This window comes from Festucalex cinctus, chromosome 3, assembly GCF_051991245.1.
Source record: "Festucalex cinctus isolate MCC-2025b chromosome 3, RoL_Fcin_1.0, whole genome shotgun sequence".
Classification (NCBI taxonomy): domain Eukaryota; kingdom Metazoa; phylum Chordata; class Actinopteri; order Syngnathiformes; family Syngnathidae; genus Festucalex; species Festucalex cinctus.
In genome coordinates, this window is record NC_135413.1 from 30,548,352 (window position 1) to 30,574,844 (window position 26,493).

Consider the following 26,493-nt stretch of genomic DNA (forward strand, 5'->3'; position numbering starts at 1 on the left):
ATGAATCGTTTCAGAAATACTGCCCAAAAATAATCTGAGATCAGGCGCACAACAAAAAGTGATTCGAGCATCGAGGATGAGTCAGGCTGCTGGCTGGCTGGAGGTGCACAACTGTGCAAACAAGACGTATTTGAGTGCGATCCTACAAGAAGATACATTACAAAATGGTAAACAACGCAAAGTTTGAACACGGAAATTGAGAAATCACGTACGTAAAATGAAAGTCAACAAATCTGGTGGCGAGTCATTTTCTCCGGCCAACAGTTGGCGCGTACAGGACACAGCAGCACCAAAATCATTATTATTTTTTTCACCCCCATTGTTGGCAAATTAACAGTAATTACGCTTGACAGGCTTCCGCGGCATCACAGCACGCATATACAACGGGAAAGGCCGTTACTGAGGGAAAACAAAGTGCCTTGTGGTTTTATAAGCCCATTAAAATGTGAAATCCATTTTGAGCAGCAGATCTTCTTAACAAGCCTACGAGGGCTGCCGTAATCCAGCCTTCCATTTACAGCTCAAATGATTCACAGCGTCATTTGCATCCACCTGATTAAACGGACACAGACGTAGTTGCCCCGCTGAAAAGTTAGTCCTCGATATTAACACGCAATATCTTATCAGTCGTTAATCCGTCGCCTGCTGGAAGTGTTTTGCTTCAATCCAGAAGTGCCGCGCGGTACTTCAGTATTGTCCCGCGCATATCTCGTGCTTAATATTCCGAAATGTATAATTTACACGTATCCACTCATGGACGTCGAGATTTCCCCAAAAGAGATTCATGCTTCGCGCTCATTTTCGAGACGGAGGAACTTTTCCGTCAATTTATTATTCATTGCATCTCGGGCCGAGGGAAAATTAATTCCTTACATGAAGACGTTTGCAAAAAGGCAAAGAGGCCGACTCGATTTGCTTCAATTTACGGGCAAGAGGCGGGGAAAAGGGGGAGGAAAAAAAATCAAAAAGAAAGATGTTTGTTTGGGTTTTGTGGACCACTCGCGGTCACAACAAGAAGCACGTTAATTACAGATTTGCTACAGAGAAGACATGACTGTAATAAGGGGGGAAATGATGCCTGCTTGAGCACGTAATCGCACCCCACCGAAAGTAAAGTAGATAAACTATCAATAAAGCGCTTCAGTTTTTGCATTTAAACAATAATATGAAAAAAAAAAAAAAATGTTTTGGAACTAAAAGCAAACTATCATAAGATGACTATTTTTAAAAATAGTTACTTGAGGCTCATTAATGTGATGTTTGATAAATAAATAAATAAATAAATAAATACTGTTCTGTCCTCACTAGACGTGTCTGCTCTATCCAGCTAGACAGACAGTTAACAGATGAGATGTTTTTCTCTTTATTTATTTTACCGTAAAACAAAAACACAATACAGCACATTAGCACAGTACTATCAATCCAATCACAAATGTAAAGAAATAATAATCACCAATAAGTTCATGAAAAATAAATAACACATCTAAGGTACGCTAACATAGTTAGCTCAAGTCCGCTAGCATAAAAGGCTAACGAATGCTAATATCTTCACTGGCTCGTTTTTAACACCATTTTGAATTTACAAAACATCCAACCGAACTTGTTGGCTTTTTTTTATAGCTCGAATAAAGTTATACAAATGAACACAAATCATTACTTACAGCCTTACGTGGGCCAACGCTCCACCGTGTGTGTGTGCGTGTTAATCTTCTGGAGAGTCATTGAAACTGACGTCAGCTAAAATGAATCAGGCGTAATACGCATTTCACCACTAGAGGGTGCTAAAAGTTAACATAAATCACTGAACATAAACGGAATACAATTATAACGTCACAAATACATACATTTAAAAAACAGACCTTGACAGAGCAGGAAGTGCAAGAAACCATACTCGCTTGTAAAATTGATTGATTTTTAATCTCCACAAGTGTTTTGAAGAATAACTGTGACATTTTACTGTGATTGGCTGGCAACCAGTCCAGGGCGTATCCTGCCTACTGCTCAAAGCCAGCTGAGATAGGCTCCAGCACCACCCGCGACCCTTGTGAGGAATAAGCGGTCAAGAAAAGGGGTGGATGGATGGATGTGACATTTTAATTGTAAATAGTTCGTTTGTATCTTTGCATATTTAAAATAGCTCAAGCGTGACTATTTTTTTTACCCCTCCTTTCGCACTTGGTCTCACCGCTTATTATTTATTTATTTATTTATTTATTTTTTAAAGAACCATTGTGCAGTTTGTCACTTTTTTACTCGCGACTGCCCACCTCTGGCCCAAAGTGTAACTGCAGCATCCGTGTTAGGCTCGTGCATTGTGCGCGTGCGAGTACGTGCAAGATCTTTTAAGTGACAGCCACAGTTGACAAACGAAGACATGACTTCAAAGTGATATTCCACCTTGGCGATTTTTCTCCAAAACGGCTTTGGAAATTGCATTGAACATGAATTTGAATCACAACATTCCCATCGAGTCCGCACCGCACATGCACCACTGATGGCATCATAAAGATCCTTCCACCATTTTAACCGCTGACTGAATAACTCAGCGTAAATATTTATTATACATGATTGAATCGTGCTCGGTAGTTTACTGCTTTGTTTTCCAATGCCATTCATTTCACTGATTCATTGTAATAGAACATACCAGATCATAAAAGGGCCAAGAAGTTGATTTCCTAACCCTCAAATATACGTACATATTAGTGGTGTTGGGCGATTATTTTTTTAATCATAATTAATCACATGACTTCAATAGTTAAATCACTATTAATTACAAAATTCAAGAACGTTTTTTCGAAGTTTCATCCTCTTGTTAACATAAAAGTGGAAAAAAAAATGTTATAATAGTAGAAATATGGCTGCATCTTTTAGTCATTGATACAGTAATTTCATAATAATTCATAAAATTGAGCTGAAATTAAAAAGATGGGCCGTACTGTAAAAAAAATAAAATAAATACATTTAAAAAAAACTTGTTTTAAAGTCATTATTCTGCCACTAGATGGCATAATTGCATTTGTAAGACATCGGTGGTCTGCTGCGTTGCGACTGGAATTCTTCCAGTACAGGCTTTCCAAGTAAGGGGCGGTCATTAATCGCTCGTGAAAAATAATAAGTACCGTTAAAAGAACTTCAAATTAACTCAAAATGATCACAAATTTTGACACCCCTCGTATATATGCATTGTGATTGGGTATAATTTGTGAAATTGCAACCACCATGACTCTGAATGTTTTCATATGCATATCAATTTACAATCTCTGCAAATTTTTCAGAAGTCAGCCTTCATCTGCAATTTCAATTGAATCATTGCCAGGTAGCCACACTGTTGAATAGCAAAAAAAAATGTGAGTGGGTGGGGGTGAAGAAGAAGAAGAAGAAGAAGAAGAAAAAAAGTGAAGCGAGACATGAGGGAGGAAGAATGGCCCGCGCCGCCGGTGCAGGAGACAGCCGTCCAGTCTCAATGCCATCTGACAGAGGCTCTTCTTTAGATTGTAGAAGGAAGATAAAATGTCAAGCTCCGTCTCGGCGCAGCCGCGGCACAATGTCTGATGTCAAGTGGAATGTTCCCTGGACAACAATGAGCGTGCCATCTGTACGCGAGGTGCTGCTGATCTTGGCACACAATCCCGTGTAGCAAATATGCAAAATAGGATCTTCAAGGAAAAGCCTGACAGAGCCGAGTGGACTCATTAAAAGTTTACTTGGAGGAAACACTTCTTTTGCACCCCGTGTGCAATCTAACTATTCACATTTCACCTTTTAAACACTTTTTTTTTCCCCCAGTCAAAATTATATGTTTAACTGCACTGTTTTCTGTCTTTTTGCTAGTCATAATAATAATAATAATAATAATAATAATAACAATAATAATAATATAATATTATTATTATTATTATTATTATTATTATTATTATTATTATTATTATTATTACGAAGAAGAAGAAGAAGAAGAAGAAGAAGAAGAAGAAGAAGAATCCATCCATCCATTTTCTGTGTGGGGGGTGCTGGAGCCTATCCCAGCCGGCTTCGGGCAGTAGGCGGGGTACACCCTGAACTGGTTGCCAGCCAATTACAGGAATAATAATAATAATAACAATAATAACAATTATTATTATTATTATTATTATTATTATTATTATTATTACTATTATTATTATGATAAATATAACAATAAGAATTATTATTATTATTGTTAGAATAATAATCAGGATTATTATTATTACTATCATGATTGTTATCATTATGCTCATTATTATTATTATTATTATTATTATTAATTCTCATCGTCATTATTATTATTATGATTATTATTATTATTATTATTATTATTATTATTATTATCATTATTATTATTATAAATATAATTATAATAATAATAATAATCATAATCATAATAATAATAATTATGATTATTATTATTATTATTATTATTATTATTATTATTATAACTACCAAAGAGACAGCAGCCACCAAATAGCGCAGATTTCGGTGCAATGGCCCAAAATGACTTTGCCTATAGTTATTTTTGCCTGACAGATAACTTTAATGCGGAATAAGCGTTTAAAATAGCACAAGTCCTTGCTGTTAGCCACGTTCTCTCATAAATTACAAGATGGTGCCCTGCAGTGGAGTGTGAGATTTAAGATATTGCAGTCAGACACAGAATTGTATCCAAGGTGAATTTCATTCTCTACATCTACAAGCAGAAGTGGTGGGACAAAATTTAGAGATAGACTGATATGTTTTTTTTGTTTGTTTTTTTCAGGGCCGATATCGATATTAGTAGTCAAGGAGGCCGATAACCGATATTTGAAACCGATATTCATTTTCAGATTTTCAGTTGGTGTCAAAATATTTTTTTTAAATACAAATGCCAATCTTGACTATGTTGTAATGTCTTAAAGCATGTTTATTGAATAATTTTTCAGACTTTTCAAAAATTCAGATTAGTTATGTTCTGAGGTTGGATCCCAAACACGCAGACACAGATATGATTTTAACTATTTATTCACATAACTTGACTAGACGAGAAACAACGTGAGTTGCACAGAGGAAAAGTGGTAATAATCCGACAAACACACACACATTTCTCAGACAGCTACGACAGACAGTGAATCGATCTGATTGGTTGTGACTCAGTAAAGGATTAAAGATTGACATCACAAAGCTCCTGACATCACATAGCTGTCACATAACTTAAAACCAGTTGAAACGAGATGCTGTTACATCTGGCGTGACCCCAGACATGACATTTACATCTTTTTAAATTAAAAAAAAAATGTTCAGGGAGCTCCCAAGGTTATTAGTACATCATAAAAAGTTAATTGGAAACGTAAATACCATAGCTCTCGAGCTTTCTACACTAAATATATTTTTTTTACAAAATTTAAAAATACCTGAAATCTTAAACTGTCACATTTTTTTATTTTGATGATGAACAAAAACAAAAGGTTCAAAAAGTTCCCAGGCTCAGTAGCATTTCTTATAAAGTTCACTGAAAATTTAAATAGCTCCCCGAGATTAAAATAGTTTTAGATTTCCCTTAAATTGGTCATCCGATTATAAAAAAAAAAAGGCCGGTCCAGATATTCGCAAAATGTCCAATATCGGCGCCGATAATCGGTTGTGATGCACTGAATGATTATGTTATGTTGTAAATCCCGTCACGATTAATTTGTTTTGGAGACATGAGAGGCATCGTGTTTTGTTTTACTCAACCAATTATTTGTCAAAATGCAAATGATTTTAGTTTGCATTTTTCATCGGTGTGAACGGAAATCCTAATTTGTTTTGAACATTACAATAGTATCGCATCTACCGCCGACAGATGATGGAAGTGCACCTTAAAAATCAGCGTCAACGTGGGAAAGACGCAAAAATGGCGAATAATATGAAATCACAACCCCTGCTAAAGTATCGACGACAGCTTTGACGAGGCGCTGCAGATACCATCTTCCATTTAACACCAGTGCCAGTCCCCTGGAAGGCGGTGTCAGCCACTAATCCTCAATTATGGGCATCGTTAAAAAGGCCTGATAACTTGTCACAAGTAATTCACCCGTCGGCTGCCGGGAAAAAAAAAAAAAAAAAGACGAGCACGACAGTCACCTCATCAACTCATCCCCGGAGTCGGCGAGACAAGATTTGGTAGGAAAAAAACAAAACAAAAAGCCCCGCAAGCCAAATTCCCATTCTCGTCCCCGCGAAAAAACTCGCCAATTGGATCGCCAAGCATCATCAGAGCCGCACAGACAGACGGAGTGAACGGAGGAGGAGGAGGAGAATCAAGTTGAGATTTACGAGGTGTAGGTACCCGTCCGCTAATGTTATTTCACCCCAGGGCCAACCTTGGCCATATCAACAGCAAAGTGTGATGAAACAGCCCCAAGTGACACGCCATGAATCAGAGCGCAGATAAGTCTTAACCGAATTACTCCCGAGGAGCGGCCACACTTCACTGACGTTTGCAACTCGACTTGTTGTTGTTGTTGTTTCAAAGCACTCCATTTTTTTTTATTTTTTTTTATTTTTATAAATTGTTGGGAAAAGCTTTTGTTTTACTTGTTATCATCGAGCACTTGACAGCGGATGGGTGCTTTAAAGGTAGCACAGGTTATGTTGCATTAAAGCAGTGCTTCTCAAATATTGGGGCGTTTTTGTTGCACTGAGCATGCGCGCTTTGCACACAGCAAAAAAATAATAATAATAAAAAATAAAAATAAAATTCAGCACAAATTATTTTATATTTTTATTTTGCAGGTTATTTTTTTTTATTATTTTTTTTAATATTGTGCACCTTGAGTTCATGTTGGTGATTAGTTTGAATGCATTAATATTTATAGATTTTATGGAATTTTATTTTTCCGTATCATATGGTTTGACATGGTCAGTCAAAAAATGTTTATAGTTTAATTAAGGATTTAATTTTATTTTTGAATTTCAGATGCACTTTGAATCTTTTCTGTTACAGTTAATTAAGCTATTCTTTGTTGTAAGTTGGTCCATATTTCTTTCGTTTTTTATTCTCTTATATTTTAATATGGATACAGTGTTATGCAGAGGTGTGCTTAGAACAATTTTATAGACAAATGATACTATTTATAGTCACGTGGTTGAGATGTTTTGTTCTTACTAGGGCGTGCATGGCAGAAAATAATTGAGAAGAACTGCTTTAATTTAATTTCTTTATTGATGATGAAAACAACATCGACATAAAAATAAATAAATAATTGATCTATTGCCTGATCAAGCTTTGACTTCTTTTGTTTCGCTGGCGAAACGGGTGTTAGCTGGAGGGCAGGCGCCTCTTAAATGCAAAACACAAGGTCTTTTACAGACAATCGCGCTGATTTCTTGCGACGTCTCGGCGGTGTAGCTGTCAAACGGGATCCGCGCGAGGTCGGCGTGACGACTGCAAAGTTGCGATCAGCGTCGCCGCGTTTTCTCCGGGAAATGAGTGTAATATAATTTGATTGTAAACACATTATGGAAATCATTGTCCATTTTATGCGCGGGACTGTCAGGCTGGTGCGCCTTCAGGCAAGACGGCATCAAGTGTTTTTTTTATTTTATTTTATTTTTTTTCAGATGACAAAGAGACATGTCACTTTTTCAGCACTGCTGGGGTGCTCTTGAGCAAGACATGTAACCCTGGGGGGTGGAATGGGGAGGGGTGGTGGTGCTGTCCTGCTTGCCACGTCTGACCTCTGATCTCCCTGCCGGCTCCGAAGAAGTGACAGGAAAGAGAATTTTTGGGGTCAGCTGAATACCAGAAATTGCCGGAGGGAATATTGTGAAGCATCAGAATACCAAATGTCTCGCGTAGACAGAGCGAGCGAGCGAGCAAGAGATGAGGAGAGGAGAGCGAGTCGGCTGGAATTACAGCTATCAGTCTGGGAGTTCTGAATGAGACGGGACAGGTGAAAGTCAGTTTATCCAAGGCCAGCTGCTTCGACAGGTGTTCCCCTGTGCTCATGCCAATGACATCATCCTCCCCCCCTCGCCTGTCGGGAGTAGATTTCCGGACACGCAACGCACGTGAATTGCAGTCTTTGCGGCGTCCGTACGGAAAACGCACCGCAGCCGTTCCGCAGTCAGTGTGAATTGGGCTTAATAATATATATTAACACTATCCCTAGTTAAAAGTAATAGTTTCTAATAATAATAGTAATAGTTAATAGTTAGTAATAGTTTCTCAAAGTTTTTAACTCTTTTTCCTGCCATTAACGTGAATTAACGTTAACGGAAATCCCAACGAGTACTGCCATCAACGTTAATTGACGTCAACTACGTTTTTTGTTTTGGTTTTTTCCCCCAGTGGGCAGCGCAATGTCTTGGTAGGTCTGGTTTGATGGATGAGCTGAAAAGAAGAAAAAAAAAAAGGCCACACTAACTATGGCCAGCAGATGGCAGCATTGTATCTCTTTTCAGTGGGATAATGACACGACAACATGGCGGAACTTGGGAAATACGTTTGCAAGGATGTCATGAATGATCAAAGCATTAAATCCGTGTCACTTAACAAAAAGTGTCAAAGTCGTTGGTGTGCAGAAAATGTATCTTTTCACAAAAAATTACCTATTTTTCAAATGTTGATTACTAAAGAACAGGTGTCAACAGGAATCATACTTTTTTTTTCTTTTTTCTAATGAGGAGAATGGAACCCAATCTTTCATATGGTATCCACCATATTTATGTAGTCATAGCACACAATATTCTGTTTACCTTGAAAGATGAGTGAAAATGCTCGAAATCGGCTGGCACTGTAGGCGTTGTCTTTTTGGATAACCTTTGGCAGTAAAAGAGTTAATGATAGTGGATAATCGAGCAGGCTACAGCACACCACCAAATAGCTGAGTGACCTTTCAGGGGACACCTTGGCCAAATTATCTGGCAACATGCTAATGTGAAATGTGACCAGCTCAGTTTCCACTTAGGCTCGATTGCCCTTTTACCATAGTTGAATTGTTTTTGTTGTTGTTTTATTAAAACAAACCCATAGATGCAAGCTAAAAGACACACTTTGTATGCTAGCAGCATTGTTTTTTTTTTTGTTTTTTTGGGGGGGGGGGGTTTGAGTCACAGAGAGTCTAATGAAAACAATAATGGCTGACAGCCTTGCTGAGCTAATATTGAGCTTGTTTGTTCGATTAAATAGTGCAGAGTACAAATGACATTTGTTGGATTCACCTGCCACTATCATTCAAGTGTTTTTTTTTGTTTGTTTTTTACTCCATCGCTCCTGAGGTCTGATTTCTTTCTCTTTCTTTCTTTCTTTCTTTCTTTCTTTCTTTCTTTCTTTCTTTCTTGGGAAATGGGAAAGAACATTAAAGGGATACTATTAATGTTTGACTGCCAAAAATAGCTAAATAAGTAAAGTATCCCTTTAATCACATGACTTCAATAGTTAACTCATGATTAATCCCAAATTGTATATCTGTTCTAAATGTACAATAACATGTTTTTTTTTCCTAAGTTTCATACGCTTGCCAACTTAAAAGTGGAAAAATGTTGTACAGATAATGCAAATATAGCTGCATCTATTTGTCATTGATACAGTCATTCCATCATGATTCATAAAATTGAGTTAAAATTTAAAAAAAAAATGTACTGCACAGTACTGTAAAAATTGATTTGTTTTGAGGTCATTTTTCTGCCACTAGATGGCATAATTGCATTTGTAAGACGGTGATAGCTCAGTGCCTGCATCTAATCTTCAACAGGAAGTAAAATTCTGCACATTTTTAAAATTGTATTTCTAGTACTACTACTACTAAAAAAAAATAAATAAAAAAATAAAAATTAAAAAATTAAAAAACACGTTTTTTTATGCAATCATGCAGTCATTTATGTTGTTTCATCAAGCGACGTAAAGAACTGGAGAAAGCTTGCTGTGACAGCTGTGATCAACTGCAAACATGTATTGTTTTCATAATAACTGATTTGAGTATTTATTCATTAAAAAAAAACAAGTCATTTGAGAACACTTCTGGTCTTCGTTTTAATAAAAAACGATTAGCATTCTACCCACCACTCCAGCATGTGGCCCATGAGAGCCACTAAAAATAAATAAATAAATAAAAATCTTCCCTTGACCTCGCGCAGTCCAACGAGCCTTGATCCAAATCTGAAGTGACACCTCATAAACAGGTTGTCAAAAGGCTTTACCTTGATTTTGTCTGTCATGTTGTCCATCTGTCTAAAAAAAAAAAAAAAAAAAAAAAGACCTCACTCAATAAATTAATTACCTAGCACGCAGTTGGCTGCTCATGCGCGCAGAATCTCCTCATATTCCTTTCTAAACACATCCTGGCTGCTGCTCGAGCGCACCTGGATGCTGAAAGCCTGACGCCGAATGATCACCTCGGTGAAAGTTAGTCCGCCTGGTCAACAGCAGTCACGTTTGGGCTGCATAGAACATATTGTCGAGAAATTGTGGAGTTGACTTCCCGTTTAAGATGATATATTTGTATATTTTTATTATATAGATTAAAAAGATTATGAAATTATATAATTCTATTTTTATTCACAACAGGGGTCTCAATCTTCTGTGAATAGACTAACATTGCAGACATGGCCATGGAACAGCTGAGCAGCTGGATGTCTCTTAAAAAGAGAGACAATTACAGGATTTAAAAAAAAAAAAAAAAAAAAAAAAAAAAAAAACAAAATCTTGCAATTGCTACACAGCTCACCTGATTTGGATGCAAATAAGATCAAATTAAAGTTGAACGTCTGCAGTTGAAGTACATCTTGTTCGTTTAATTTCCAAGCCATTATGGTGTTTTTTTTTTTTTTTGAAATAACCAAAAAGATGAAAATTGTGCCAATGTCCTAATATTTAAGGAGCTTAACTGTGTCATGACTGGGTCATGCCATGGTTATGTTTGAGTCATGCAATGGCATGACAGGATTATTTTTGGGTCTTGCAAGGTTTATGCCTACTGTGACTAGGGTCATGTTAGGCCCTAACATAACCCTAATGTTTACTGTCATGACTAGGGTGATGCAAGGGTTATGTTTGGGTCATGCAAGGGCATGACAGGATTATGTTTGGGTCTTGCAAGGTTTATGCTTACTGTGACTAGGGTCATGTTAGGCCCTAACATAACCCTAATGTTTACTGTCACGACAAGGGTGATGCAAGGGTTATGTTTGGGTTATGAGCGTGAGGTCAAGTGTCTCTTTTGAACTGACGTAATCGGCATCTAGTTTCAACTGGTAATACGCTATGTGATGTCAGAAGCTATGTGATGTCAGGAATATTTCATCTATTTATCTAGTCAACAGCCAATCAAATAATTCCATGTCAGTCCTGTTACCCACATGTCTAGCCACAACCAATCAGATCGATTCACTGTCTATATAAGCTGCCTGAAAATGTGTGTTTTTTTCAGATTACTACTTCTGTTCCACTGTGCACCTCCATAGCCCAAGTTAGCTTAGCGTCTCGTGATTCTTGATTCCCGTTGTTTCTCGTCTAGTCAAATTTGTTCTTTTTGTGTCTGCGTGTTTGGGATTCAACTCCAGAACATAACAAACTGTAGATCTTGTACCCAAATAGAATTCGAGTTGCTCGTGAGGAAGATTGGGGACCAGTCAGCCATAATAAGCAGCCTGTTGGAAATTTTAAAGTCCGTGTTTGCATGTTGTGCCTTTGAATTATTTTGGGAAGACCGACTCCGCAATGACCCATAAATCCACCTTGCTCCCTCCCAACCTGCCCCCGTCCGGTGGGGGGGGGGGTGAATAATTCAACGTTAGAAGTAATGCAGGATGCAGGGAGGAGGACATGAGAGAAGTTTCTTGAAATGAGTGATGAGGACCGGACCGGATCATTCCCACTTTATGGAGCGACCGGCGCCGGTGGAGTAGCCGACGCGAGCGAGCATCCCCTGCTGCTGTGAATTACAGCTGCCGCCCACCTGGGACAATATTTCCCGCTGATTGGATGACGCGCGCGCGCGTGCGCACGCACACACACACGCACGTACGTACGCAGGCCCCACATTGATGAGCGCTGTGGGATGAAAGCCAGCAAGCGTGGGCGTGGGACTGATTTACTCGGGAGATGGCGTGGGAGGTTGATGTCTGCGTCGCTTGGAAAAACCGTTTACACCTGTTATCTTGTGCAAGTGTAAAGAAAAATCAAATAAAAAAAAAATCCAGTCAACACTGACTCACTGGTTCACTTTTGAAAATGATACAATGTAATGTTCTTTGCCAATAGCAATACGGATACTTTAATAATTAAAGTCGATGCATAATTGCTAATCCTTCAATTGATTTTACAATGTTTTTTCTTTTATTTCAAGTTTAAGTTCACACTCCCATTTCATTGTCATGTCTTGATTTTATTTTAATTTTTAACTAAGTGCACAAAGGGATTAACAGAAAATGTGTGTATTTATTATTATTATTATTATTTTTTTTTAGGTACTGTTCAGAGACTACTGGGATGTAACGACATACAAACATCACGATACAATATTATCACAATATGAACCCCATAATATAAAATGTGATATTAAATAAAAAAAAAACAACACATGATACTGTGTAAAAAAGAAAAAAAATCTATTATTTTAAAAAATAATAAAGCACAATATTGTGCTTTGTACGTAACAGTGACAAAGAAATAAGCTTGTCCAATCATTTTATTTTAAATGTCCTGTCTATGCAATGCTAATTAATTGAGGTCATAATTATACATATCGTTCAAATAGTACACGTAACCTTAACATCAATGCACATTAATGATCTGCAATTTAAAAGAAGCAATCTTGGGTTTTAATTAAACCTAGATGGCCAAAACATGCCTAATTAAAATTAAACTGCACTAATAACCTAACCACTAGAGGGCGCTGGAACCACACAAATGGAACTAAACCTGACCTTTTTAACCCACATGCTGCTTTTAATGTGATGAGATAACGATATTGTGGCAGTTTTAATATCACATCCTTAGAAACTACTATGCAAAAAAAAAAAAAAAAAAAGAAAGAAACTACTATGCAACATGAAACTGTATAAATATTTTATGACTAAAAACCTCCTAATGTACAATTATTGGCTGCATCCGATGATTGTATTTACGTGTAAAGCGGCAGAAAGTAAACTCTTTCAGTCCCCATCGGTGCGTCTGACGATAAACGAACTCGCAAAGTAGCTTTCCGTGCCCCAATCTTGGCCGTGCATATTCTAATTAGGAATCAGCCTCAAGCTGCGCTGCTGCGGGGCATCTTCTTGAATAATTGCATTATGCATCCAAACATTACGTGAACGCGAGCTCAATGGGAGCGAATGGCAAACAGGCCGCGTGTCATATTGACATTTGTTAAAGGTCACCAGCAGGGGGAGTCAGCGGCGACAGGAAGTCTATGCTAATGTCATTAACGGCACTCACCTCGGGCTAGCGCGTCTTTGTTGCGAGGGTGAAATCAACACATATCCCGAGTCAATTCCAACATCAGGCTGACCTTTCAGGATTAATACTCGTGTGGAGTAAAATCTTGAGGGCTGACATCGTTTTTTGTTTTTTTTGCATGTATTTTGCACAATAAACCCGAAAGCGGGGCGGCAGTGGGGGGGGGGGGGGTGGTTAGCAACAGCGTCCAAGGGGGATGGAAATGTCAAAAATGATGTCTTATTTCAGTGGAAATAATTAGCTTACTCCACCTGTCAAGAACGGGCCTTGCAGATTTTTAGTCTCGCGTCCCACTCGTGTTCGTTTCGCCCACCAAAATCACCAAGAATGCTCATGGAAATCTAATGACTAGAATTAGATGATGTGCTTGCTAACAGCGTTTAACTTCACTCCGTCCCTTCAGTCACCCAAACCCCACCCCCATCCTCGCCACCCTTGACTCAGCAGATCTCTTACCTTTGATAATGGTTCAGTTCATCAGCTGAGTCCAGCAAGGTCTTAAGGACACGACTGGCTCCAATCTGCATTTTTCTTCTCATCTTGTGGCCCATAGAAGATCTGTTTGCACCTCACAGGCACTGAAAGACAAAAATGGAGGAGGGGGGCGGGGCATCGATATGAAAATTACATTGTACAAGTACAGTTTGTTGTGTGCTGAAGGATTGAATCCCAAATATTGTATTGTATCTATTTATTCACATTGTGAGGCAGAAACTAAGAGAGCTGTACACAGGAACAGTTGAGCAATAATCCGGCAAAACACACGCAATTCTCAGACCCTTAAATAGACAGTCAATCGATCTCATTGGTTGTGGCTAGACATGTGAATACCAGTACTGAATGGAATTATCTGATTGGCTGTTGACTCCGTAATTACAGATAGTTCCTGACAACAACAAACATCATATAGCATAAAAGATCCTTGACATCACATAGTCCAGACATCATACAGCCCAAAACTAGTTGAAACTGGATGCTGTTACATCAATACAAAAAACAGACACGCTAAGATGATCAGTTCTTCATATTAAAAAATTAAAAAATTATTATTAATAACCAATAGCCAAACACATGTAAGACACGGCACAATTATTTTCACTTCTCTTTCTACTTTGGAGGTCTGTCTTCTACAATTTGACATTCCAAGTTATATGCATTCATTGCAAAAAAAAAGACACTTGAAAGGTCAAGCTGAAGTTAGCAATACTTCCCTTACAGGAAATTCCTGAACTACATGAGATATACATACTGAGATAGGCTCCAGCACCCCCCGCAACCCTTGTGAGGAATAACCGGTCAAGAAAATGGATGGATTGGATTTCTGAGTTCAAGGGGGCGTTCCCGTGCACACTTCCTGGTTTGACCTCGGCAAAGTCCGACTTCCGACCATCCTCGAATGCAGCATTATTAGCTTGTCAATGTCACATGATCAAACCCAGAAAACAGGCTTTACCTGAGCAGCAGGAAAGTTGAGTATTTCAGCAAAGTGGAAACTTTTGGGAGAAAATAAACGGACCGTTGCAGAAAAGCGAAGACTGAAACGAAAAACAAAACGTGTCGTACTTTTGGGGGCTTTTCGGATGTCACAGTATCCATGTTGTCCTTTCAGACACGGGAGAGTTCAGCAAGCATGCACGAGAAGCACAAATGCCATCAAGTAAACTTCCATTCGGACCTTACGGAACCTCTCGGAAGAGCGCGCGCTGCTTCCAGCTCTTCGTCGCTCGCCTTCGTTGTTTACCCACTTCTTCCTTTTTCCTCCCTCGCCCGAGGCTGCTTTAAATGTCACAGACAAGACTGCGAGATGAGGTCCGTGTCGGGGGTTACTGTTGCGGGCCCGGGAAAGCGCTACGATAACTCCGGCCCCCGATTGGCGACGGCATCCAGACGTGGTCACTGACGGCCGCCGGATGAAAAGTTCAAAGGCTGCAAGAATGTCAACGCGTCGGTGACAAGGGGCACATTTTATTATTAGCGCCGAGGCGCCGTGTCACAGAGATGCGACTCTCGAAGGCATGTCGTCAAGCACAGCTTTTTTGACAAGACACTTAAAAATAAAAAGACAACTTGCAGAAAATGGAGAATATGATGGAACATTTATAGATGGACAGAAGTTTTGGGACATATCCCTCAAATATTCCTTCACCCTGAAATTTGCTGATTTTTCCAAAGTGAGATACGCAAAACATCCATGCATTTTCTTGACCCCGTATTCCTCACAAGGGTCGCGGGGGGTGCTGGAGCCTATCTCAGCTGGCTTTCGGCAGTAGGCGGGGTACACTCTGAAGTGGTTGCCAGCCAATCGCAGGGCACACAGAGACGAACAAGCATCCACACTCACAAGCACACAATGTGGGAGGAGACCGGAGTACCCGGAGAAGACCCAAGCAGGCACGGGGAGAACATGCAAAATCCACCCAGGAAGGCCGGAGCCTGGACTCGAACCTGAGTCCTCAGAACTGGGAGGCGGACGTGCTAACCACTCGAACACCGTGCCGCCCAAACTCCAAAAATCCCACTTGCAAAGTCAGAAAAAAAGAAGGAGCATACCCCGACTTCATCGACAGACTGCAATGTGATGTCACTCTACAATGGCGACCCCTTTGCAAACAGACTGTGAAGGTAAAACACAATTTACTCAAGTATGAAACTAAATATCTATCTTCATTCATGAATATTCACCATAACGTCACGTAACACAATGTACATGCCGCTATCTCCCTGCATGAAATTACACGGTGAACTACTGAATAGTATGGAATGCTTATGTAAATAATATAAAAACAATAAATGAAGCAAACTTGCAAGAAGGCAAATTTGCTGGAGGTCAAAATGAGTTTTAAGGACCAAAATAAACTACAATCTATCACTATCCGCCATTTTGGTTGTTTACTTTTGCCTCAAACGCTTTCAGGTCAAAACTGAGAAAAATAACAACTCGACTTCCTACCATCCTCGAATGCAGCATTAGCCCTTAGGCACTGTGATGTCATTTTCAGGTGACAGCAAAGGTCAAAATGGCCGCCCCGTGAGATTAATAAAAGCAGGTGGCTTAATTCATATTCCGCAAACGCAATATTAATTAAAACAGCGTTTTTAGACTACTGGGAGCACATATAACAATGTAAAGAAAATGTGAGACTTAGTAGCTAGCACAGAATAGCATAGCATAGCATTTTCATTTATGCGGATCGCAATTAGTGTCGACTAACCCCGGGTTTTCACTGGATGCGGTTGCGGTGCGGTGCGTCTTGACTGCGTGCTCCGGACGGGTCAATTTTTTTGTCAATCCACACCGGCTCCGCACAGCTGCGGTCCGGCAGCCCACTTCCCAACGTGTCTCGCGGAACCGCGCGCGCGCGATCATGTGGCATTTCACAACGACAAACATACAGAAAGTCTGTGCTCAACAGAGAAGCAGAAAGAGAGGTGTACTTCTTTTGATTTAACCTTTTCTTCTTTTTCTGCTATGAGATTCCATGCAGCATCCTTTTTTTGGTTGTCCTTATAAAAAGGATGTGCCGTGTCATATATTATTTTGTGGTTTTCCACCTCCAATATAAACCTCTCCTCGTCCATGTTCGCTGGTGTCTAAACCGTGAATGAGCACATGGCCCGGCGACGCCCACGTCACGTTTTGCTGAAAAGCTTGCGAAATAGGAGCTGGCGAGTGTTTTATTCTGAAAGGTAACCGGAAATTTATTTTGAAACTGCGTCGGTCTTCCTGTCCCGCTCGATGTGTTTTGTGCTAGCTTGCCATTTGCCGGAGGCCTACCGCTGCGGCGTCCGGCAAAAATAGAAAATAGGTCTATCCTTGCGGAAGGCCTGCGGCACGCCGCAGCTGAGACGCAGTCGACACGCAACGCACCCGCAAGCGGTGTGAACTGCACCATTCGAATGAATGGAATCTAATTGCTTGCGTCGCCGGACCGCACCGCAACCGCACCGCAACCGCACCGCAACCGCACCGCAACCGCATCCGGTGAAAACAAGGGGTTAGCATAGCAACGCACAATGCAGCACGATACAATGTTTAAATTGTATCGTACATTATGCTATTAATGGTACAAAATTTTAGTTGCATTTTCTTTACATTGTCCTTAGTGTCTTCGGAGAAAGTTGAAGCAAATACAAAAGTGGGCACCTGTGAACGTGTTGACCCAACGGCCCGTTTCATCTTCGTGGCTGTCAACCATTTCTTTCCCATCGGAAATAATGTGAACGCAAAGTAAATTAAATCAAACCGTCACCATAATAAAACATTTATCATCTGTACAGGTAATGTACAAGAAATTCAGGTCACACTGGTAAAATCCAGAGAGACTCGACTCGCGTCGTTAAAATTAGAACACTGTGAATAAAGCGTCTGCGGCACTACAAAGTCAAATAAAAGAAAGCAAAAAAGTGTCTTCAATCTAATGCTTTTCTTGAGTCATAATTATAAAAAGTCCTCAAGGTTCCCCCAGGAGCCCAAGCACCTTGATTAATGAATCCTCATCTAATAATGTCTGTAATGAATCCAGATAGTAGGTGTGTGCCAACCTCTAGAGAGCAGGTCATTAAAAACACCTCTGGAGGTCTGTAATTAGACGGCTAGTTAATATTCAGTGATTACCAAGAGATTTAATAGAGATGGAAGCTTTTGAATGTCATTTGCTGTTGCCCGTGAATATCTTTCGATATCTCACGTCAGCCGTGAGGTGGGCAGGATGAGCTCTCTGCGTTCGCACCAACTTCACATGCTCACTGCTAATATTAGCGTTAGCCTGGCGGAGGACTACAAACGGCGTGTCGCTCAGATCTCCCTTTCAAAAGATGACACGTCTGGCTTGGACCTCGTCGCTGCCATCTTAATTCCTTGTGAACCATCCGAAATAGACCCCCGCAACGCTCCCCCTCCCTCCCGTCCCTTCCCATCATGTGTGCATAAGCCAAGACCGCCCTGTTCATTGCGACATCCATCTTTTAAGTTCTTCAAAGTTCTCCATCAGGGCGCACGCCGGAGGGACGCCTGACTGCAGGCTGCCTGGCTGACCCACATTTTCCGCATAGCCATCTTTATTCACTTTTCTCTTTCCATTTACCAGAGCCTCCCTCCTCATTCCTGGTCTGCTATCTCGCGGCTCATCCATCACTCCACGGCCACTAGCTTCATTCCGTAGCTCCAGTTGGCAGAATCTGCTCACCCGCCCACCCACTCCCCCATCCAAAGAAGACAATCTTTTACAAAACAGTGATTTTGAATGTGGGAAAACGTAGTTGGTGTCTTGACTATTGTGTAAGAAAAGTAATACAATGTGGATTATGTTTCCAACCAACAAACAAGAAAACAGTCAGTCAAATAGTCGATGGATGGATGGATGCATAGATGATGGATGGATGAGTGGATGGATGGACAGATGCATAGATGATGGATGGATGGATGGATGGATGGATGGATGAGTGGATGGATGGATGGATGGATGGATGGATGGATGGATGAGTGGATGGATGGATGCATAGATGATGGATGGATGAGTGGATGGATGGACAGATGCATAGATGATGGATGGATGGATGGATGGATGGATGGATGGATGGATGGATGAGTGGATGGATGAGTGGATGGATGGATGGATGGATGGACGGACAGATGCATAAAAGATGGATGGATGGATGCATAGATGATGGATGGATGAGTGGATGGACGGACAGATGCATAAATCATGGATGGATGGATGGATGGATGGATGGATGGATGGACGGACGGACAGATGCATAAAAGATGGATGGATGGATGCATAGATGATGGATGGATGAGTGGATGGACGGACAGATGCATAGATGATGGATGGATGGATGGATGGATGCATGGATGCATAAAAGATGGATGGTTGGATGCATAGATGATGGATGGATGAGTGGATGGATGGACAGATGCATAGATGATGGATGGATGGATGGATGGATGGATGGATGAGTGGATGGATGGATGGATGGATGGACAGATGCATAAAAGATGGATGGATGGATGCATAGATGATGGATGGATGAGTGGATGGATGGACAGATGCATAGATGATGGATGGATGGATGGGCATATGCATAGATGATGGATGGATGGATGGATGGATGGATGGACGGACGGATGGATGGATGGGTGGATGGATGAGTGGATGGATGAGTGGATGGATGGACAGATGCATGGATGGATGGATGGATGGATGGATGGATGCATAGATGATGGATGGATAGATGGATGGATGGATGGATGGATGGATGGATGAGTGGATGGATGGATGGATGGATGGATGAGTGGATGGATGGATGGATGGATGGACAGATGCATAAAAGATGGATGGATGGATGCATAGATGATGGATGGATGAGTGGATGGATGGACAGATGCATAGATGATGGATGGATGGATGGGCATATGCATAGATGATGGATGGATGGATGGATGGATGGATGGACGGACGGACGGATGGATGGATGGGTGGATGGATGAGTGGATGGATGAGTGGATGGATGAGTGGATGGATGAGTGGATGGATGGACAGATGCATGGATGGATGGATGGATGGATGGATGGATGCATAGATGATGGATGGATAGATGGATGGATGGATGGATGGATGGATGGATGGAAAGATGGATGGATGGATGGATGGATGGATGGATGGATGGATGGATGGATGGATGGATGAGGACTAGGTGACTACTAACGGATCCATGGATGAATGTCCCGTGTCCCCTACCACAAAACGTGTCACGTGTTTGTTGAAATGCTCGTGCCAGCTCCAAAGCAGTCTAAAATCTCCTCTTCAGCAAAAGACACCCACCACATTTCAGCGAGGCACCAAAACGACACAGTTTGCATGTCGCAGATTCCCCCCCGAGGCCGCTTGTCAGCATCAGCCGCCTCAACGAGTCCAGTTAGTTCTGGCACTGGTCAGCAGCAAGACGTGATGGGAAGCGGCATGTGTCACTTCCGAATAGTCCGAGTGAAAGTGAACAAATGACACCAGCGGATGCATTTCATGCATCGCCCGCTTTTCACCCTCTTGGATGCACTTTTTTTTTTTTCTTTCTTTCTTTTTGACACACACTCAACTTCATGGCAACAGAACTTTGACAACCAGCTGGAAACGGAAGAAAGCTCAGGTTGGATCAATAGAAGAGGACCCTTGGAAATCGTGGTCCAAAACTCATATAATAATTCAAAACTTTTCGAGAATGTACTGTCCAAAAAAAGGTGGTATTCAACTCACTTTGTATGATGCTTTCTTGGAAACAAGTGCAGCAATAGGTTTTCAAAGTATTGCCCCGTTTCAAGTGGAATACGGCGTCTGCTATGCTGCCGGCTTTTAATTACGGCCGGCGCTGCCTGCAGCTCAAACTCCTCCACGGCCCATTAATACTAAAGTAACACGCGATTCTTGCGAGTGGAGCGCTTTTTGCTTGCAGGCTGCAGTCTGCTGGACCCGACCGGCACATTAACAAGTCAAGATGATGGTGATTGCGTTGGAATTATGGATCACGCTTTAAACTAGAATGCTTGTCAGATGCTGGTGGTTGTGGTTGTAGCGTGGGAATATTCCACTGCGGGGCGGCGGATTGTTATTATTAATGGAAGCCAAATTCAAAATTTGACAGAGAGAGAGAGAGAGACATTCTCCACATAATGCACAGACATTAAAAATATGAGTAAAACAAAATTGTTTTGTATATGTTACCTATACTAATTTATTTGGGTAATCTGATTACAGGGCGACAAATACTTTGGCATAGTAAAGTTTTGAGCTTTTTTTTTTAAGCTACTTTTAAGCTAACTGCTAACAAAATGGTTTTGTATATGTCAAGTACAAACAAAGAACTTGGGTTTTAAGCTATTTTTTTAAAGCTAGTTTTAAGCTAACTGCTAACAAAATTGTTTTGTATATGTCAAGTACAAACAAAGAACTTGGGTTTTAAGCTATTTTTTTTAAAGCTAGTTTTAAGCTAACTGCTAACAAAATTGTTTTGTACATGCTAAGTACAAACAAAGAATTTGGTCTTGGGTCGCACACGCACGTTTCGTAACCGTTCTACAAACGGCACCCGTGCCCCGCTTGGGTTTATTTTACCACATATATGCAGTTATTTATTGATTTATTGATTTCATTATTTTTTTTTTTTGTAGAATTTGGATCTGGGCTGTGTAGTTCGCATGTTCTTAAATAGCAGAATAGCATTTTTACGAATGTTTAAAAAGAGTGCAATGAACTTTTAATAAAGTAGCTAGGATCATTGGAAAAAGACGTCTGGAAAGCTGTGGCAAAATTGTAATCGTTTTCATTGTTTATGAGTGTTGCCAGACAAGTAGACGAGATCTCGCTGAACCGATTGCATTTGCCTTGGACTGCCATGATATTTAGTGTATTTATCTCTTGATTGTCTTTACTAATATGGCCAGAAAGTGTCAATGTGCCACCTTGGGAGACATTTATATATATATATATATACTGTAAAACTAGAGCTGTCAAAATTCATGGAGTAACCGGCAAGTAATCTATTATGAAATTGATCGGCCACTATTTTAATAATTGAGTTTCAAGCCCTTTTTTTTTTTTTTTTTTTTTTAAATTGTCCAAATCCATATCAACAGTAATTGTTGCCTGATTTCTGTAGTCGAGAATTTTTGTGTTTAACTAATTTGGTCTGGGGGAAAAACGTATAAATACGTTTTATTTAAATATTACCATGCTCACAAAGACGTATTGATTTTTTTTTTTTTTTTAAATGCTAAAGCATACACAAGGCTTTGATGCAGCCTCTTTGATGCAGATAATGATTGAAGCAATGGTTGCTATTATAAAGAACGGCCAGCAGGTGGCAGCAGAGTATAAGAGATCAACCAGGGCCATATTGCAAAGGCTCTTTTTTCCACACTGTTTTAGAGAGATTTGGGAATACTGATGAAGCTTAGCTATATTATAATTGCTAACAAAAAAATAATAATAATTAACAGGTCAGATTTACCGGCAGCATATAACAGGAGAGAGTAAAAAAGAAAAAAAAATGCACACCTAGCATATTTATTGTCCCAACAATGCCACTTCTCCTCCAATGTCACAAAGTGACGGAACAGACATAATGTGGTGCGTTGACCCGTTGCTTGACTCACCAAGTCGTCAGTTTACATGCACTTGTTAATACAAACAGACAAACAAAACCAAAAAACACAGAACATTTTTTTTTTTTTGCTTTTCGTCTCCGCTTCTATTAATGCAATGCGCTGAAGCGTGACATATTCCGATTCTTGTCTCACACCACTTTGCTGCTATGTTGCGCATTCATGCAAAAAGTCACACGGGGGGGTTTTGCCGAGGCCGATTGAAGCGCGCCTCTCGGGAGTGCAACGCATGCCATGCCGCACATGTAGCCACGCACATGCTGCCCGCTCCGTCCGCTTATGTTTGGAAACAAGTCCGGTGCGAGTGACTGAGGCAGACTCAGGTGGGCTCAGGCTGAAAATAGATTTACACGGTCAAAATAAATGTATTGCACATGAAAGTTCAATAAAAAAAATTGTAGCTTAAATCTTAATGAGTCATTCACTCCCAGCCATTTTCACGGAAGCAATCCCGTTCGCTCCCGGCTGTTTTACTGAATTTTGACTGATTTTGCAAGGCCCACAGAATATTGTGTTCTTTTGCTATAAAAGCATGGAAACTATCAGAAGAAAGATTAAAGTCTCTTCTTTCATCAGGGGAAAAAAAGTATGTTGCTATCTGTTTCCGTTTTGCAGCAATTCGCATTAGAAGAGAACTAAGTTTCATCAGTTTTCACAAATCTATTTAAAATTGTAAGTAATTGAGCTTTTTTTCTACATGGTCCTGGTTGATCTCTTTTGCTCTGCTGCCACTTGCTGGCCGTTTGTGTAATAACTACCATTTATTCAACCGTTCTTTGCAGTTGAGAGGCTGCATCAAAGACTTCTGTATGCTCTAGCATAAAAAAAAACAAAAACAACAAAAAATGTATAAATACGTCTTTGGGACACTTAAAACATAAAAAAAAAACATATTTACACGTTATTGGGAGTTGATGATATTCGAATATGTTCAACTTAAAGGGTACGGTAAATAAGAGATCCCTTTGCCACTAGAGGGAGCAGTACCACACTGAGAATCATCAACTGGAAGTTTAATTAAAGACGGATTTGCAGACGGTTCGCTGCTTTTCAAAAATTATTACTCGATAATTAAAATAGTTGTCGATTTATCGATGAATTTTGAAAACTCTAATGTGATCCCATCCAAGGTCACGTATTGTCGATAAATATGATTCCAAACATCCCCAAGTCAACATTTATCTTTCAACGTGATGTTCCGACAGAACATCACGTTGAAATGAACGATCGTTGGTTGTGCATCACTGATGTCGGCGCCTCTCGTCTCTTGCTCGGCGTGATGCATGTTCTCCGCAAGCAGCGGTGGCATGGAAGAAGTGGAGGCGGGGCCTAATCAGATTATCAATGGCCACAGCGCCATATGGCACCTGCGCGCTCCCAGGAAGTAAATTGTTGTAACTCAGTCCATTTCCTCAGGGCATTTATTTATCGTTTAACGTCGGTGCTGAAGCATCCATTTGTACTTTCAATTATTGCAAAATGAAGAGGGATGAAGGACGCAAAGCCAACGCAGTCAACAGCATGTTTACACTTGTGCTCTTCAGCACAAAGTCTGAGTCGTCTACTTTTTCCATCTTTGATTATCATAGCGTGCACCTACGCGCCAAAACCTGCGGATGCTGACTCAGAAGTAGACTGATGACGTCGGCGCGACAATTAACTTGAGCTTTGACATTTTTTAAAGGTCCTGAAAAAAAAAAAAAAAAAAAAAATATCCCATTGTAGTGACCACTGAGATTGTGTTCTCGTGAGTGGGAGTCGGAACGTGTGATTCAAACAGTGACTCAGAAGCACTTGAACATGAGATGGCAAATTACGTGCTAGGACCATTCTGAGTAGCTTCCTCTGGAAGGAAGTAGGCGTAACTTAAGCTTTTCACCTCAATAGAAAATAGTGGAGAATTGACTTGAAGAGGAAATACACGCCAGTCAGGCTTCTGAGCTGCGCAAAAAAAAAAAAAAAAGTTTCCATTTTCAAATTAGTGACAACTCTCATCTCTCCCAAACTTTTAGGAGACAACCTCCAACACTTTGACTGACATCCAACGCGAGATCATGAAGCGAATAACTTTTTGATGCAAAAGTAAGGAACTATTGATTTTCAAAAAGTTATCACACACGCAAAGGCCGCTAAGAGATTTGAAGGTGCAAAAAGGTCCCACAATTGTTGTTATTGTTTCTCTAACCGCAATTCTCCTTGACCACAGCCCTTCATTGGATTCCAGTGCAATGAAAGGTGTGGTCGGGAAAAAATAAAAAAATAAAAAAATAGTGCAATGAACGGAGGCTTACTTTACTGATGGCCTTTTGCAACTGCGGCCTTTAAAACTCCTCTTTCGTCTGCCTACTATGCACACATCTTTCACCTACCACCTTTCCTTACCTCTTTGATCACCTCTTTTCAACCGCCCATTTTTGCCGCCTCTTTTTGATTGCCTCTTTTTAATTGCCTTTTTTTGATAGCCTCTTTTAGACCGCCTCTTTTTCGACCGCCTCTTTTTCGACCGACTCTTTTCGACCGACTCTTTCGACCGACTCTTTCGACCGACTCTTTCGACCGACTCTTTCGACCGCCTTTTTCGACCGCCTCTTTTTCGACCGCCTCTTTTTCGACCGCCTCTTTTCGACCGCCTCTTTTCGACCGCCTCTTTTCGACCGCCTCTTTTCGGCCGCCTCTTTTCGACCGCCTCTTTTCGGCCGCCTCTTTTCGGCCGCCTCTTTTCAGCCAACTCTTTTCGACCAACTCTTTTCGACCAACTCTTTTCGACCAACTCTTTTCGACCGCCTCTTTTTCGACCGCCTCTTTTCGACCGCCTCTTTTTCGACCGCCTCTTTTCGGCCGCCTCTTTTCGGCCGCCTCTTTTCGACCGCCTCTTTTCGACCGCCTCTTTTCGACCGCCTCTTTTCGACCGCCTCTTTTCGGCCGCCTCTTTTCGGCCGCCTCTTTTCAGCCAACTCTTTTCGACCAACTCTTTTCGACCAACTCCTTAGACCGCCTCTTTAGACCGCCTCTTTTCGACCGCCTCTTTTCGACCGCCTCTTTTCGACCGCCTCTTTTCGACCGCCTCTTTTCGACCGCCTCTTTTCGGCCGCCTCTTTTCGGCCGCCTCTTTTCAGCCAACTCTTTTCAGCCAACTCTTTTCGACCAACTCTTTTCGACCAACTCTTTAGACCGCCTCTTTAGACCGCCTCTTTTCGACCGCCTCTTTTCGACCGCCTCTTTTCGACCGCCTCTTTTCGGCCAACTCTTTTCGACCAACTCTTTTCGACCAACTCTTTTTGACCAACTCTTTTCGACCAACTCTTTTCGACCAACTCTTTTCGACCAACTCTTTAGACCGCCTCTTTGGACCGCCTCTTTTCGACCGCCTCTTTTCGACCGCCTCTTTTCGACCGCCTCTTTTCGGCCAACTCTTTTCGACCAACTCTTTTCGACCAACTCTTTTCGACCGCCTCTTTTCGACCGCCTCTTTTCGACCGCCTCTTTTTGATCGCTTCTTTTCAACCGCATCTTTTCAATCGCCTCTTTTCGACCGCCTCTTTTCGACCGCCTCTTTTCGGCCAACTCTTTTCGACCAACTCTTTTCGACCAACTCTTTAGACCGCCTCTTTTCGACCGCCTCTTTTTGATCGCTTCTTTTCAACCGCATCTTTTCAATCGCCTCTTTTCGACCGCCTCTTTCGGCCGTTTTGACGTGACAACTTGTGTATATTAATGGTTTCGAGCACCTCCTTCAAAGGCCTCCATTGGCCGCCTCTTCAGTAAGTTAAAAAAAATGGTCATGGCAATATTAAAATTCTTGTTGCCTCCCTCTTTTTCTTTTGACTGCCTCCTTTGGCCGCCTTCTACCTTCTTTGATCACCTCCTCTACTTCCTGGTTCAACCGCCTCCCTTGCTTGCCTCTGCA

General features: G+C 40.9%; 1 protein-coding gene across 6 annotated transcripts in view; it reads right to left on the minus strand.

Annotated features, from left to right (window-relative positions):
• lingo1a (leucine rich repeat and Ig domain containing 1a) overlaps positions 1-26,493 on the minus strand; it is a 340,201-nt gene that overhangs the window by 191,609 nt on the left and 122,099 nt on the right. For 5 of the 6 annotated variants that reach the window (XM_077517517.1, XM_077517520.1, XM_077517518.1 and 2 more), the window contains one exon: positions 13,886-14,007. The gene's annotated coding sequence lies outside the window, so the exon portion shown is untranslated. Of the gene's footprint in view, positions 1-1,661; positions 1,709-13,885; positions 14,008-26,493 lie in introns of those variants that run through there. The other variant, XM_077517525.1, reaches the window with a different exon arrangement.